This window comes from Microtus oregoni, unplaced genomic scaffold (assembly GCF_018167655.1).
Source record: "Microtus oregoni isolate MIOR12 unplaced genomic scaffold, Mior012 000027F_ref0000203, whole genome shotgun sequence".
NCBI lineage: Eukaryota > Metazoa > Chordata > Mammalia > Rodentia > Cricetidae > Microtus > Microtus oregoni.
In genome coordinates this window covers 33,236,422-33,251,515 of record NW_024543086.1, presented here as the reverse complement: position 1 = coordinate 33,251,515, position 15,094 = coordinate 33,236,422, and the positions used below count along the sequence as shown (strand labels likewise).

General features: G+C 45.0%; 1 pseudogene; it reads left to right on the top strand.

Annotated features, from left to right (window-relative positions):
* Positions 1-14,510: 14,510 nt before the first annotated feature.
* Positions 14,511-14,826, top strand: LOC121463595 (annotated as a pseudogene).
* Positions 14,827-15,094: the final 268 nt, after the last annotated feature.

Genomic DNA, 15,094 nt, shown 5'->3' with positions numbered 1-15,094 from the left:
CCAGAGGCAGGAGCTGAAGCGAAGGCCGTGGAGAAATTGATTTACTGCTTGCTCCCCACAGCTTGTTCTGCCTGCTTTCTTTTCGTAGTTGTGGGGTTTTTGTTTTGTTTTGAGACAAGGTCTATCTATGTAACTCTGGCTGTCCCGGAACTCACAGATGTCCATGTACCTCTGCCTCTGGAGTATTGGGACTAAAGGTGTGTGCCACCAAGCCAGGTGCCCACCTATTCGGGAGTGGCACTGTCTGCAGTGGACTAGGTCTGCCCACATCAATCATCAATCTAGAAAATTCCCTACAGAGCTGCCCAGAGGTTCCTCGTCTCTAGCTGTGTTGTGTTGACAAACTTACTGGGACCATCTGGTACCTCTGCTTCACCTGTCAAACAACAAAACGAACAAAGGAAGGTGGAGGACTGCCAGAGGTCTCAGTCAAGAGTCACAGATCCTGGCCTCAGTGCAGGGCTGCTGCCATGTCTGCTGGGGAGAAGACAGAGCATCCTATTTGCTGAGTCCCTGTTACACAACAGGTCTTTGACACATTCTTTCCTGTCTGAACGACAGCCGTAAGAGCTAATGTGCTTGCCCACATTAGCAAATCAGAGGAGAGATGTTCAGAGAGGCAAAGCACCTTGCTCTTGGCCTCACAGCAAATGTCTGTCTATTTCTCCAACCTGTGCCCTTGTCTTTTTTCAAGCTGTGTAGTGTTTGGGCCCCAGAGTTGATGAAGATGTGTGGAGAGAGGAAACCGGGGCAAACTCCAGCACAGTTTGGGCCCCAGAGTTGGTGAAGGTGATAAGTGGAGAGAGGAAGCCGGGGCAAACTCCAGCACAGGCTCCAGCTGTCAACTTACGCCAACAACAAAGATCAACAGAAGCGACCTTGGACCAGCAGGCTGCACCTTCCACTGACAGCAGCCCCCCCCCCCCCCCCACACACACACAATGTACATTGATCCCCACCTGGCAATAAAGCTGGAAGAACAAACAGCTGGTAGCCTGGTGCCTGGCTCGCTGACACCCGGTAGTTTCAGGTTAGGCACCCTGGGCTAACACTTCAACTTTGAAGACCAATTTAAGAGATTAGATCTGGGGCAGGTCTGGCTCAGAAGGTGAAGGCATGTGTCACCTAACAACAGGACCCACGTGATGGAAGGAGAGAACCGAGTCCTGAAAGCCGTCCTTTGGCTTCTGTGTGAGCACAGTGGCAAACGGCAAACGTGCATCTCTCCCACACAAATAAACTCAGTAAAAAAAAAAAAAAAAAAAAAAAACCAAAGAGAGAGAGATTAGATTCTCCCTGTCCTAACATGGAGGGGGTCTCTTGAATTTCTGGTTCATCCAAGTAGAGGTAGGAGGCATACCCATACACAGCTGGGCTCATCTGCCCCTGCTAACATACTCTCCTTGCTGCTCAGCTCCGGTCCTCTGTGTGGTTACCATTCTTACTCAAATGGAGACCTCTCCATAGTTTCCACTGGGGCTCAAAGTTGCCACCTCCATAGCCCTAGAGTAGCCTTATTTATTCTGGACGGGTCTGCTCACCTGGGTTGAGCCTGCAGTCCTGACGTTCCTAAGAAATGTGTCAAAGTGCCGAAGAAGTTGCTCCACTGTAGGCCTTCTGCTTCTGCTCAGCAGCCTGACACAAGCCTGCATCTGTGTCTCATTATGCTACTTCTGCTAAGATATCACCACCCCCTTTTCAACTTGATCTGAGTGTAACATCTTATATTTCTCTTTTAATTTCCTTCCTCTAATCAGTAGCAATGTGCACGGTGAGAATGGTGGTGCCTGCACTTGGAAGTCAGAGCATGCGCATGTGAATGACCATGGGTCTCAGCCAGTCTGGGCTCTGCAGTGAGCTCAAGGCTCACAAACAGTAGCGCGTCACAATACCTTCAACTATCCACTCTTTTTATGCTCAAGGAAGTTTTGGTTGGTTGGTTGGTTTTAAAACAGGGTTTCTCATAGCCCTGGCTGCCTAAGGAAGTTTTGCTTGTTTATGTTTTGGTTTTGAGACCATCATACCCAGTTTTAACTGGTGCTAGTTAAAGAGTTTTGTGTGTGTTAGACAAGACCTTTATCAACTGAGCCACAATCCCAGAACGTCTTCATGTTTAAAGCAATTTTCTAGCCAGGCAGTGGTGGTGCACACCTTTAATCCCAGCACTCGGGAGGCAGAGGCAGGCGGATCTCTGTGAGTTCGAGGCCAGCCTGATCTACAGAGTGAGTTCCAGGACAGGCTCTGAAGCTACAGAGAAACCCTGTCTTGAAGAACCAAAAGGAAGGGAAGGAGGGAGGGAGGGAGGGAGGGAGGTAGAGGGAGAGAGGGAGAGGGAAAGAGAGAGAGAGAGAGAGAGAGAGAGAGAGAGGGAGAGAGAGGAAAAGGAGGAGGAGGAGAAAAAAGACAGACAGACAATTTTCTGGATCTTACTACTCAGATGACCATAAGCCTACAAGAGCAGGACTCTTGTCCTGGAGCATGACTAATTCCAGGTTCAGAGAAGTGAACATTGGGTGCAGTCTCCGCGATGCTCTGGGCGGCTTCCTGCCAGCTGTTTTTGAGGAGGTTCAGAGCCGGAGCCCCAGCTGTTACAGAGTGGGCAGAGTGTAAGCTGTCTGGCCTGGTTTGGATGGGTGTTTTCCTGAGGCAGACGATGTGCCAGACATTTAAAACACCTTCCCACCATGTGTCTCTTAAAGGAGAATTACCAACTCTCTTGGCAGAGAGGAAAACTAAGGCTAGATCAGGTCGAGAAGCCAGGCCTCTCAGATGGCCTCCAGGGACCTTTAGCCAAGTTGTCGCAGGTTTGGAACTATGGTTTGTCCTGAGCTCCCTTAGGCTGTTTGAAAAGGAAACCTCCCAGGACTGGGAGATCTGCCTTCAGAACTTAGGTGAAGCAGTTTAGCTAGGAGGATTCCAGGAAGGCTGACAGAGGAGAGTAAGCCACCGGACACCGGCCTGTTAGCTTCGCTTCCTCAGGTCTTGAAGCTACTCTTTGGCTCCTGTCTGAGCCCGGGATGTGTTGCTTAGGAGCTAGGTCTGGCTGCAGATCAGAAAACAGGGTCCACCCTGGCCCAGAAGCTGGGCTTGAGGGTGAGTCCAAGCTAAACCATCACACAAGGGTCCATTGTGGTCTCTCCACCCGGCCCTGGGCTCTGCCAGCCCTTCCGGCTCCCGGAAAATGTTTTCCTTCTGGCAACTCCCAGGGCAACCTGCCCATGGCCAAGATGCTGACTGACCACACCTCTGCCTCTCCCTCCCAGCGGGGACTCTGGACTGGCACCCCAGAATGCCGAGGCCAGTCTGCTTGTGGCACACGGGGTCCCTAAAGCTTAGGTAATGAGCACACCAGACCAGGACCAGGACCAGAATCAGAACTTTCTGTTTTGCAGCCATGTTTTTCAAGTCACCAGCAACAGGAGTCAGAAGGGCTTGAACCAGAGAGAGGCGGGGCCATCTCCTCTTAGGGATTTAGGTGGTAATCTTAAAGGAGTAATGATACTCGTACCTTTTTCTGAGAGAGTTAGGTCTCCGGGAACAGTCGAGAAAGCCTGTGGGTTCCCTGCTTCCCCTGGCACCCAGCCTTGACACCCTGTAAAAATCAGACACCTGGTGCTGGTAGGACGGCTCAGGGGGTAATGGTGGTTGCGGCAAAGCGGGACAACCTGAGTGAGTTCAGTCTTCAGAATCCAAAGGGTGCAAGGAGAACCAACTCCTGAAAACTATCTTGTAGACAGACAGACAGACAGACAGACGCGCGCGCACACACACACACACACACCACGAAAAAGAGATAATAAACCAGGCATGAATGCACTGGGAGATGTTGTGAGGAAAAGCAGGATTAGAATTTGAGGCCTCTCTGGGCGGTGGTGGCGCACACCTTTTAATCCCAGCACTCAGGAGGCAGAGGCAAGCAGATCTATGTGAGTTGAGGCCAGCCTGGTCTACAAGAGCTAATTCCGGGACAGGCCCCAAAGCTACAGAAAAACCCTGTCTCCAAAATACAAACAAACAAACAAAACCCACAAAGAAATGAAAAAAGAAAAAAAACTGAGGCCTCATCTGGGTTCTGGGCTTTTCCCCAGGAGGACGGGCTTTTCCCCAGGAGGACAGCGCCACCTGGGGCCCAATCTGTGGAACTTGCATCCCGCTGGATTCCACTACATTTTGAACACTCCAGGGATGGATCCCTGGACTGAGCTGGGGAGAAAGGTAAGATTCCCATGCAGGTAGGCCGCAAGTGCAACAGTAGGGGACCTCTCGGGATGAGAAGGCCTTAAGGAATCAGGGTTGATTTGACGCGGGCCTACAGGGTGAAAGTCACAGGTTTTGAGTTGGGTCTTTGAGAGTGTCCGTAAATTGCTCTACAAGAACTGGCTGCAAAATGCACAGAGAGCCTGAAGTGTTGGCACATGCAGGTAGCCACAACATTTGGTAAGTGGAGGAACGAGGATAAGGAGGTCAAGTTTATTCTTGGCTGCATAGCAAGTCTGAGGTCAGCCTGAGCCACGTGAGACCGTATGGAGGACTCAGTGGGTGGGAGCACTGTACAAGCCTGAAGACCTAAGCTCGGGTCCCACCACTATGTTAAAAAGATAAAAAAGTAGCTGTCTGCTGCTGTGATGAAATACCATGACTAACAGCAACTTGAGAAGGAAAGGGTTATATTTCCTTACAGCTCAGAGTCCATTATCGAAAGGAAGTTGGGGCAGGAACCTAAAGGCAGCGCTAAAGCAGAGAACACAAAAAAAATTTGAGTCCTGGCTTGCTCCCAAGGGGCTCTGCCTCCTTTCTTATACCACCAATGTCCATCTGCCCAGGAGTGGCCCTGCCGGTGGACTGGGCCTTCCCACATCAGCCGTCAGTTGTCTAAGACAATAGGATGGAGGCGTGTTCTCAAATGAGAAACCTCTTCCCAGGTAACTCCAGCTTGTGTCAAGTTGGCAAAAACAAAAACAAAATCACAACTTGGCCAGCCTGTGACTCCAGTGTTTGGAGAATCCCTGGGGCTTGCCGACTGAGTGACCCTGTCTCGAGGGACTAAAGACATTCTCCTGTGCTCTCCTCTGGCCTCCATGGAAGTGCAGGACACACCCGTGCCCAACACACATGCCAGTACCATGTTAACCACCACGCTCACACAGACACTCACACATACATTTTTTAAACATGGAGAGGGTATTGTGAGTGTAAACATGACTGCTTTGATTTTTACTTTTTTATCTGTGGTGTTAAGAATCAAAAAAGAAAGGAAGGAAGAAGGACAGAAAGAGAGAGAGAGAGAGAGAGAGAGAGAGAGAGAGAATGAGAAAGAACAATAATCAAATTACTCTATCCAGAGCTCTCCCCCCCACACTTTTTTTTGTTGTTTTTTGAGACAGGGTTTCTCTGTAGCTTTGGAGCCTGTCCTGGAACTAGCCCTTGTAGACCAGGGTGGTCTCCAACTCACAGAGATCCGCCTGCCTCTGCCTCCCGAGTGCTGGATTAAAGGCATGGCCACCACTACCCGGCATTCTTCCTTCTTTTAAAATGAAAATGGTTGCTTTCTTTTTTCTCCAACTAAACTGGCACTTAGATTTTTTTTTAAGTTTGTGTGTGCACGTGTAGCCGCTTGTCTGTATGTCCACCATGTGAACATGTGGACCCGCTTGTCTGTATGTCCACCGTGTAAACATGTGGACCCGCTTGTCTGTATGTCCACCGTGTGAACATGTGGACCCGCTTGTCTGTATGTCCACCGTGTGAACATGTGGACCCGCTTGTCTGTATGTCCACCGTGTGAACATGTGGACCCGCTTGTCTGTATGTCCACCGTGCATGCACGTGTAGCCGCTTGTCTGTATGTCCACCGTGCATGCACGTGTAGCCGCTTGTCTGTATTACATCATGTGCTTGCAGGCACCTAAGAGGCCAGGAGAACCTGGGTCCTCTGCAAGAGCAGCACACGCTCTGAACCACTAACCCGTCTCGCGAGCCCCATACACTAGCATTTTTCACCTCTCATTTTCCTCTGTTCACTGAATAAAGTTTATAAAAATAGGAAAATGATAAAACAATCTGTGACCCTATACCTCAAATGTCCCACTTGGTATTTTGGTATTTAATTATCCATCTGCCTTTTCAGTTCTGTATCCACGGGCTCATCCCACCCCTTACCTGAATGCTCAGAATGCAGATGCTTCTGTTCATCTGCAGACTTTTTCTTCTTGCCCTTATTCCCTAAACAATACAGTACAACAGCTATTTGCATAGAATTTATATTGCATTGGTATCACACATACTCTGGAGATGATTTACATTCTACAGGGGAATATGCATAGATATATGCACATACTATGGCATTTCTTAGAAGAGGCTTGAACAGCTCTCAGTACCTAGAACTAGTCCCCTATGTACACTGAGGATTGATTGTATTCCCCCCCCCCCCCCCCGCGCCAAGAAAGTTAAAGGAAGTACCGAGGGCTGGAAATGACTCAGTAGGTACAGCAGGGCTGGTAACCAGAGTTGTTCTTTTGAGACTGGATGCTCAGAGTGGCCATGAACTCACTCTGTAGCCCCAGCAGTCTGCTTCAGCCTCCCCCGTAGCTAGGATTGCAGTCTGGTTTGCTTGTTTACTTGTTTGAGTCAGCGTTTTGCTTTTGATAGGCTGTTTGCCTAGAGTGCATAAGGCCCCGGATTCCAGCCCCATCTATTACGTGCTTCTAATCCCATCATCGGGGTCAGGGCCATATTGAGCCACCTAAGGCCTTCCAGCAGCTGGGACAACAGTTGTGTTCTACCATGTCTAGCCACCACTGCTTTCAGAATGTTCGCAGACATGCAGACATTCAACTTTAGATCATTGCTAGAACCTAAAACAAATCCCCACAATCCATGTAGAAGTCATTCTCCAATTACTGTTCCCCTGACCCCTGCACCTCATCCCTAACCAATCACAAATCCACTTGCTATCTTGTCAGATTTCTCTATTCTGGATACTTAATTTAAATGGAACTTTGTGACCCTTCCTTCCTTTCTTCCTCCATTCCTTTTATCCTTCCTTCTAGCGTCAAACTCAGAGATCCTCCTGCCTCTGCCTCCCGAGTGCTGGGATTAAAGACGTGTGCCCCCACTGCCCAGTGACCATTTCTTACAGTGTCAGGATTCACCGATTTCATGACATGAATAAGCACCTCATTCCTTTTTCAGGACATAAAATATTCTATTGCTTAGATATGCTACATTTTGTTCAGTTGTTTGTTAGTTCATGGTATTTGGGTTATGTCTTTTTTTTACTATTATAACTAATGCCACTAGAAATATTGGGGCTGGAGAAATAGGTCAGCAGCTAAGAGCAAGTAGTGCTCTTGCAAGGGATCTGAGTTCAGTTCCCAGCACCCACATCAGGCAGCTCACAACTGCCTGTAACTTCAGTTCCAGGGGATCCAACTCCTTCTGGAATCGTCCGTTTGTCTCTCTGTCGCTCTCACACGAAATTATAAAGAAAATAAATCTTCAAAGAAAGAAAGACTGGAGGTCTGTTTTTTTTGGGGGGAGACAGTATCATCTATCTGTCTGTCTGACTGTCTATCTACCTACCTATCTTTCCATCTTTCTGTCTGTCTATCCATTGTTTTTCTGAGACAGGGCTTCTTTGTGTAACAGTCCTGGCTGTCCTGAAACTCGCTCTGGAGTCTAGACTGCCCTTTAATTCACGGAGATCTCCCTTCCTCTGCCTCCCGAGTGCCAGGATTAAAGGCGTACGCCACCACCACCCGGCCAAACAGTATCTTTGAAAAGAATTCTCTTATTTGTATCTATGTGCATATGTCTATGTAAATGTGCTTGTAAGTGCCCGTGAAGGCCGCTGGAGTTACAGGAAGCCATGAGCTGCCTGACTTGGGTGCTAAAAATAACTCGAGCCCCCTAGAAGAGCAACAGGCACGCCTAACCAGGGGCCCATCTCTCTGTTCCACCATTATCTTCTCACTTCTGAGCATACACAGGGGAGTCCCAGGGGAACCCCACATCACCTCCTTTTTTCTGTCAAAAGAAAAAGGAAGGTTTTAACTTCAACATAGCAAGATTACACACAACAAAAAGCAAAGCAATCAAGCAAGAATTACAGTTACAATATTTATATCTACTTTATCTTTTATCATAACTAAGGAAAACTATAACTATTTTTTAACTCCATCAAAGACCCCAGAAGGATATAATATCACCTAACTTAACAGGAAGTTCATTGTAAGCAACTTCCAAAACTCTAGAACTGACAGAGACATCTTACTGCCTGGACAGTCACTCAAAGTTCTTCTGTAACATTGGGGCACCTATCTTTAGCCTACAGCCCTATAGTATCTGGAAGACGTTTCCATGAAGTAGGAAATTTCAAAGGCAGTTCCTCCTATATTGGCAATGTGTCAGTCACTTTTTTCTGTGTTCGGTAGAATGTCTGACAGACTCTTTTTTTTATTTTTATTGAGCTCTACATTTTTCTCTGCTCCTCTCCCTGCTGCTCCTCTCCCCCCCCCCTTAACCCTCCCCCCAAGGTCCCCATGCTCCCAATTTACTCAGGAGATCTTGTCTTTTTCTTCTTTCTACTTCCCATGTAGATTAGATCTATGTGAGTCTCTCTTAGTGTTCTCATTGTTGTCTAAGTTCTCTGGGATTGTGGTTTGTAGGTCGGTTTTCTTTGCTTTATGTTTAAAAACCACTTATGAGTCAGGACATGTGACAATTGTCTTTCTGTGTCTGGGTTACATCACTCAAAGTAATGTTTTCTTGCTCCATCCATTTTTCTGCAAAGTTCAAGATGTCGTTTTTTTCTGCTGTGTAGTACTCCATTGTGTAAATGTACCACATTTTCCTTATCCATTCTTCAGTTGAGGGGCATTTAGGTTGTTTCCAGGTTCTGGCTATGACAAACAAAGCTGCTATGAACATAGATGAGCATATGTTCTTGTGGCACGATTGAGCATCCTTTGGATATATACCCAAAAGTGATATTACTGGGTTTTGAGGAAGGTTGTTTCCTAATTTTCTGAGAAATCACCACACTGACATCCAAAGGGGCTGTACCAGCTTGCATTCCCACCAGCAAGGCAGAAGTGTTCCTTTTTCCCTACAACCTCTCCAGCATAAGTTGTCATCAGTGATTTTGATCTTGGCCATTCTTACAGGTGTAAGATGGAATCTCAGAGTTGTTTTGATTTGCACTTCTCTGATGATTAAGGATGTCGAACATTTCCTTAAGTGTCTTTCAGTCATTTTAGGTTTCTCTGTTGAGAGTTCTCTGTTTAGGTTTGTACTCCATTTTCTTACTAGATTATGTGATCTTTTGTTGACCAATTTCTTGAGTTTTTTGTATATTTTGGAGATCAGATCTCTGTCTGATGTGGTTTAATGAAGATTGTTTCCCATTCTGTAAGCTGTCATTTTGTCTTGTTGACCATGTCCTTAGCTTTACAGAAGCTTTTCAGTTTCAGGAGGTCCCATTTGTTAATTGTTTCTCTCAGTGTCTGTGCTGCTAGGGTTCTATTTAGGAAGTGGTTTCCTGTGCCAATGCATTCAAGTATACTTCCCACTTTCTCTTCTATAAGGTTCAGTGTGTCTGGTTTTATGTTGAGGTCTTTGATCCATTTGGACTTGAGTTTTGTGCATGGTGAGTCTCACCTTCTTTAGGCAAGTTCAGCAGTCATTTTTCCATGGGTCCTGAATGTCCAGTTCATACAGCATACCATCCAGCAGTTCAGACAAAAACAGTTTCTTGCTCAAATGACTAGCCTTGTCACATTGAAGGCAAATTTCAAAACGAGTTTCTTCAGTGTCCATCAACCTTTTTGATGTAATTGGTGCTTCCAGAAGCAGACATGTCTCACTGTTGAGAAAAGTATAACTTTTTAAAACATTTTAAATGCCATATTCTGTACATCTTTGAAAGATTTGAAGAATACCTATCCATCTGAAATATACTCTGAACATCTAGAAAACCTAACTAACATGACTACAAGTTTGACTATTATAAATGACAATTAACCTATTTTTTAATTATACATTATATTTTTAGATGAGCTGCACAACCACAATACCTTAAACAAGAACAGAAATACATATAGCAAAATTAACCTTAAATTTGTATCCCTAGACCAAGATCCATACCAATGCAAAGTATTTAACTTAACATAATACTTTAAATGAAAACAAACATTTATAAACAATATTTTGGAATTTGGGTGTAGTTATCTTCAAAGTTCTTCCTGTTTTTTTTTGTTGGGTGAAGTATTTTGGGGGGTTCATGGAGACTTTTGGGGGGTTCTTGGTCCATCAAACCACACTATTCTAGAAGGAATCCACAGGTTCTTATCCTCTCTATGAAAACAAAAGTAGAACCTCTTTTCCAAAGCAACATACCCTTAGACCCAAATTTTGAAGTCAAGATGTCTTTAAAGTATATATGTTGTTTAGATTAGTAGTCCCCAGGATCAAATATCTCTTTGTACTTAATTCATTTACAGCCAAAAAATTCAAAGAAAACATAATAATATACATAATCTAGACTCTCTTTATTATTTTATTCCATCTTTATGTGGCTTTTTTACTCTATTACTTTTTCTACATGTTTAATGATTATTTTATTATCTTTACTCCTTTAATCTATGACTATCTATAGTCTTTTATATTATAACTGTCTATACACTTTTTCTTCTCTCTTCCATACCTATGTATATTTATCCAACACTGTGACCCATTCAGAGGTCTTTTCCATCTGAATTTGTCTTTATTGCATGTGCATCTGTAATTATTTTCTGACCAGGAGCACTTTTTTCTTTTTAATTCTAATAACCAACTGCGAGTCCCTGTCTGTTGACTCATGTTCACTGCCTCTGAGAGCTATGCACACAGCCCCAGCTCCAAGGTCTCAGTGGGTCTATTGCCATTAAACAATTTGTAACATGCATCTGCTCACAGACCCCATTTAAGTGCTTGGCCTCCTGAAAGGGCCAGAGCTGTTTATGCAACTAGCCTGAACCAGGAAGCCCTCCCCTAAAGAAACCTTGAAGCCTTTCCTGCCAATGCTGAGTCAGGAAGACCTCTTTTAAAGGAGCCACAGAGCCCATTGAAAACCAATGTGGCTACCAAGAAGCTGCACTAAACTCTGTTTTTTTGTGTCTGAAATTTCTTTTCAAGCCCTCTCGGGTTTTATGTACACATAGTTGCCCACATTGGTGCCAGTCTGTAAATGGAGAATGCTTTTCTTTTTCCAGCCACCCAGAGCTGACATAATCACACAGAAACTGTATTAATTAAAACACTGCTCAGCCTATTAGCTCAGGCTTATTATTAACTAACTCTTACATCTTAAATTAATCCATTCCTATTATTTTGTCTTTAAGCATGAGGCTCGTGGTAAGGTTCCGGGGTGGGTGTCTTTCTCCTTTGGCAGCTACATGGCAGCTCCCTGACTCTGCCTTTCTTTCTCCTCTATCTCTGCTTGGAATTCCTACCTTGCTCTAATCTGCACTGCCATAGGCCCAAAGTAGATTCTTTAATGATCAATGTAATGAAACATATTCACATTCTACAGAGGGGAACCCCACATCAAAGCTGGCCTTGATTTGTGGTCCTCCTAGCAGGGAAACTGCTTAGACTTATAGTCTCTGGATGTTAACTTGTTTGAGGAGCTCCTAACTTTTTACCCCTGACAAATAGTTATGTTGGCAGGCTGTTTCCATTTATCCCTGAGATGCCACTGAAAGGCTCATTTAGGGGGTCTAGAAAAAAAAATGCCTATTGAATATGGGATCCTAGAGGAAATGATGCAACTAATGACCCAGAAAGGTAGCAGACACTAATCCAATCAAAGTAGAAGGGAAGGAAGTCAGTATGGTACACTAAAATATGTGGTGGTACTTTGTGCTCTAACAAATAAAGCTTGTCTGACGATCAGAGGGTGGAGCTAGCCACTAGTTAACCATAGAGGCCAGGCGGTAGTGACATGTACCTTTAATCCTAGCACTTGGGAGGAGGAATCAGGAAGATCAGAAATTCAAGGCCACTCTGGGCTGTGTGAGATTGAATCAGAGCCAGGTGGTGGTGGTGGCTCACACTTTTAATCCCAGTACTAGGGAGGTGGAGACAGGAGCTCCTTGCATTCAGTCTGAGGATTCGTGCAGACAGGATCTTGACCCTTTTGATCCAAGGATTTGGTAGAGGTAAAAAGTCTCTCTTAGTGGCTGACTCCTTTACTTCTCTGATCTTTCAGCTTTTACCCCAATCTATGACTCTGGGTTTTTATTATTAAGACCGATTAGAATTTGCACTGAAAGTAACCAACAATTTTACACACCTACTAGTAATCCATTAGGATTCCGACTTCTCCACACCCTCCCTAACTTTGGCTATTGCATTATGGCTGTCCTCAAGGGGACAGAGTGACTTCCACTGTGGTTTTAATTGTATTTCCCAGATGGTTAGCAAGAATCAAGCATCGTTACGTGTGCTCATTGTCCATTTGTCTATCTGTCCTTCCCCTTTGGAAAATGTCTCATCGGATGTTTTGCCCACTTAAACCCAACTTGCCATCTGCTATTGTAATATTTTGCATATTTTAGCTATAGCTCACTCAGATACATGGCACACAGATGTTTCCTCCTTTTTCAGGCTATCTTTCCCCTTCAGTTTTATAAAGCTCTGTTTTGTTTGCATTTAGTAGTTAAAATCATCGCAATAGTGTGTAAGTGATAACATGACTGAGGCCTGAGCAACCGAATAACTAATTCAACACCAGCTAACAAACAACTGTGTAAATATTGAAAGTTTAGTTCTTGGAGGCTGGAGATCAGGACAGGTTGACCTAGGATATGTGAGACCTCGAGTTCCAGCCCCAGCATTCAGAAGGTGGAGCAGGAGAAACAGAAATTCACCTTTGTCCTTGGCTACAAAGTGACTTCAAGGCCAGTCTGGGTTACAGGAGACCGTTTAAAAAAATCAAACAAAATAAATGCATCTTTTGTTTGTTTGAATCATCATCACCATCATTATTTACATTTACTTATTTAGGGTGTGTGTGCCGTATGAAGGTCAGAGGATAAGTAATGGGAGTCAGTTCTCTCTACCATGTGAGTCTTGAAGATCAAACTCAGGTCATCGGGCTTGGTGGCACATAAAACTTACCTACTGAACTATCTTGTCATGTGTCATCCTTTGTTTTAACATTCTTGGGGGCGGGAACAAGCCAGCTGGTCTCATGGGAATATATTAAGGCCAAATATCTTACTATCCAACCCCAGCTGGATTAAGCTCACAATTCCAGGGAAGCCCAAGGTTGTGACGTCCAGCATTTAGGTTGTTCTTCTCACCTACCGAGCAGACAGTGTCAACTTCTAATCAGGCCTTAGGGGAGGAAACTAACTCATTCAATTAAATGTGAGTTGTTGACCTTTACAGAAAGGGAAGCTCTAGTGCCCAGTGTTGTTGTGTAGCAGGATTGCAGAGCACTGTGCTCCTGCCAGCCTCGGCACTGCCAAAGGTCAGTTGGTACCTAAGAAACCAGCCCTGAAAACCAAAGTCAACACCACAACCAAGGTGGTGGTTTGGGACTTTAAAAGACTGAGTATAAGTCAGTTATCAGAATGCTTGCCTAGAAGGCTCACAGTTTTAGATGAAATCCCCAGCCCTGTCATAAACCTACGGTGGTAGTGCTGCCAACAACCTCAGCACTCCAGAAGTGGGAGAAGGAGCTGTATAGAGTGTGAGACCAGCCTGGACTACTTAAGATACCATCTGCAAAACAAAGCAAGGAGATGGCTCAGAGGTTAGAGAACTTGCCACCCAGGCATCAGAATCAGCATTCAAGTCCTCAGAAACCTTCAAAAATGCTGTAGGAAGAAGGAACTCCACAGAGCAAGCTAGCTAGCAAGATTGGCCAAACTGTCCAGCTTTGGATTTGATTGAAGACCCCGCCTCAGTGAGGAAGATAAAAGATCAATTGAGGATGATTTCTTACATCAATCTTTACATGAACACACATGAATGTACACATGCACACACATACACACACGCATATGCACACACACACTCCACATCAAAAATAAAAAAAGAAACAAATCTTCAAATTTATGGATGTGGTACCTGGAGTGCCCAGATGGTCTTTGCCCACATACATGTTAATACGTATCCGAGGCTGACTTTGAACTTATGATTCTTCTGCCTTTCCTCTCCAATCTCTTGCTGGGAGATTAGACATGTGCCACCAGAACCGTCTCCGTGGTTTGGGGATTGAACCCAATGCTCTGGATGCTGGAGAGCACTCTACCAACTGAACTATATCCCTTTTGTTTTGTTTTGGTTTTGAGTCAGGGTCTTCTACTGTAGCCCAGACTAGCCTCAAGCTTGCCCGAATCCTCCTGCATCAGCCCCTTTACTGCTGAGGTGACAAGTGTTGACCATCATATCAGGCTAAAATGGAGGACGAGGGGAAAGGTGAAATGTGTGACCTGGAGGAGATGGACCTTCCATCCTAGACCATGGCCAAATTTGTCCGTAACTTTGCAGAGAAGGCCCCGGGGCTTAGTATCCGCTGCTGTGACTTACTCAAAGCCTTGATTGGCCACATTTTGGCAATACGCCAAGGTTGAGCTGGTTCCCCCAACCCCTGCAGAACTCCCTGCAGCTATTCAGAGTACAAAAAAAAAAAAAAATTCAAAATGCCAAAACTGGTGGCTTTAAACATCTTATAGTTAGGGAAGCTGTGCTGAATGGTTTGGTGGCCACTGAGGTATGGATGTGGTTTTATGTCGGAGAGATCATAGACAACGTGGCATCGTTGGCTATGATGTGTGAAGACTGACCTTCACATCTGATTTTATTTGAGTTCTTTCAATATTCTTGGACCACATGTAATGAGACTGCTATCTGAATAAAATACCAACTGTCAAATAAAAAACAATGCATGACCTGTCTTTGGAGCAGTATGGTGATTAATTCCTCAGATCAATTTCTCAGGTAAGCACAGAGTTCTCATAAAATTTAGAAACTTCAGCCCAGCACTGAGGTGGGTCTCTTTGTGTTCAAGGCCAGCCAAGTTTACATAGTGAGACCCTGTTTCAAA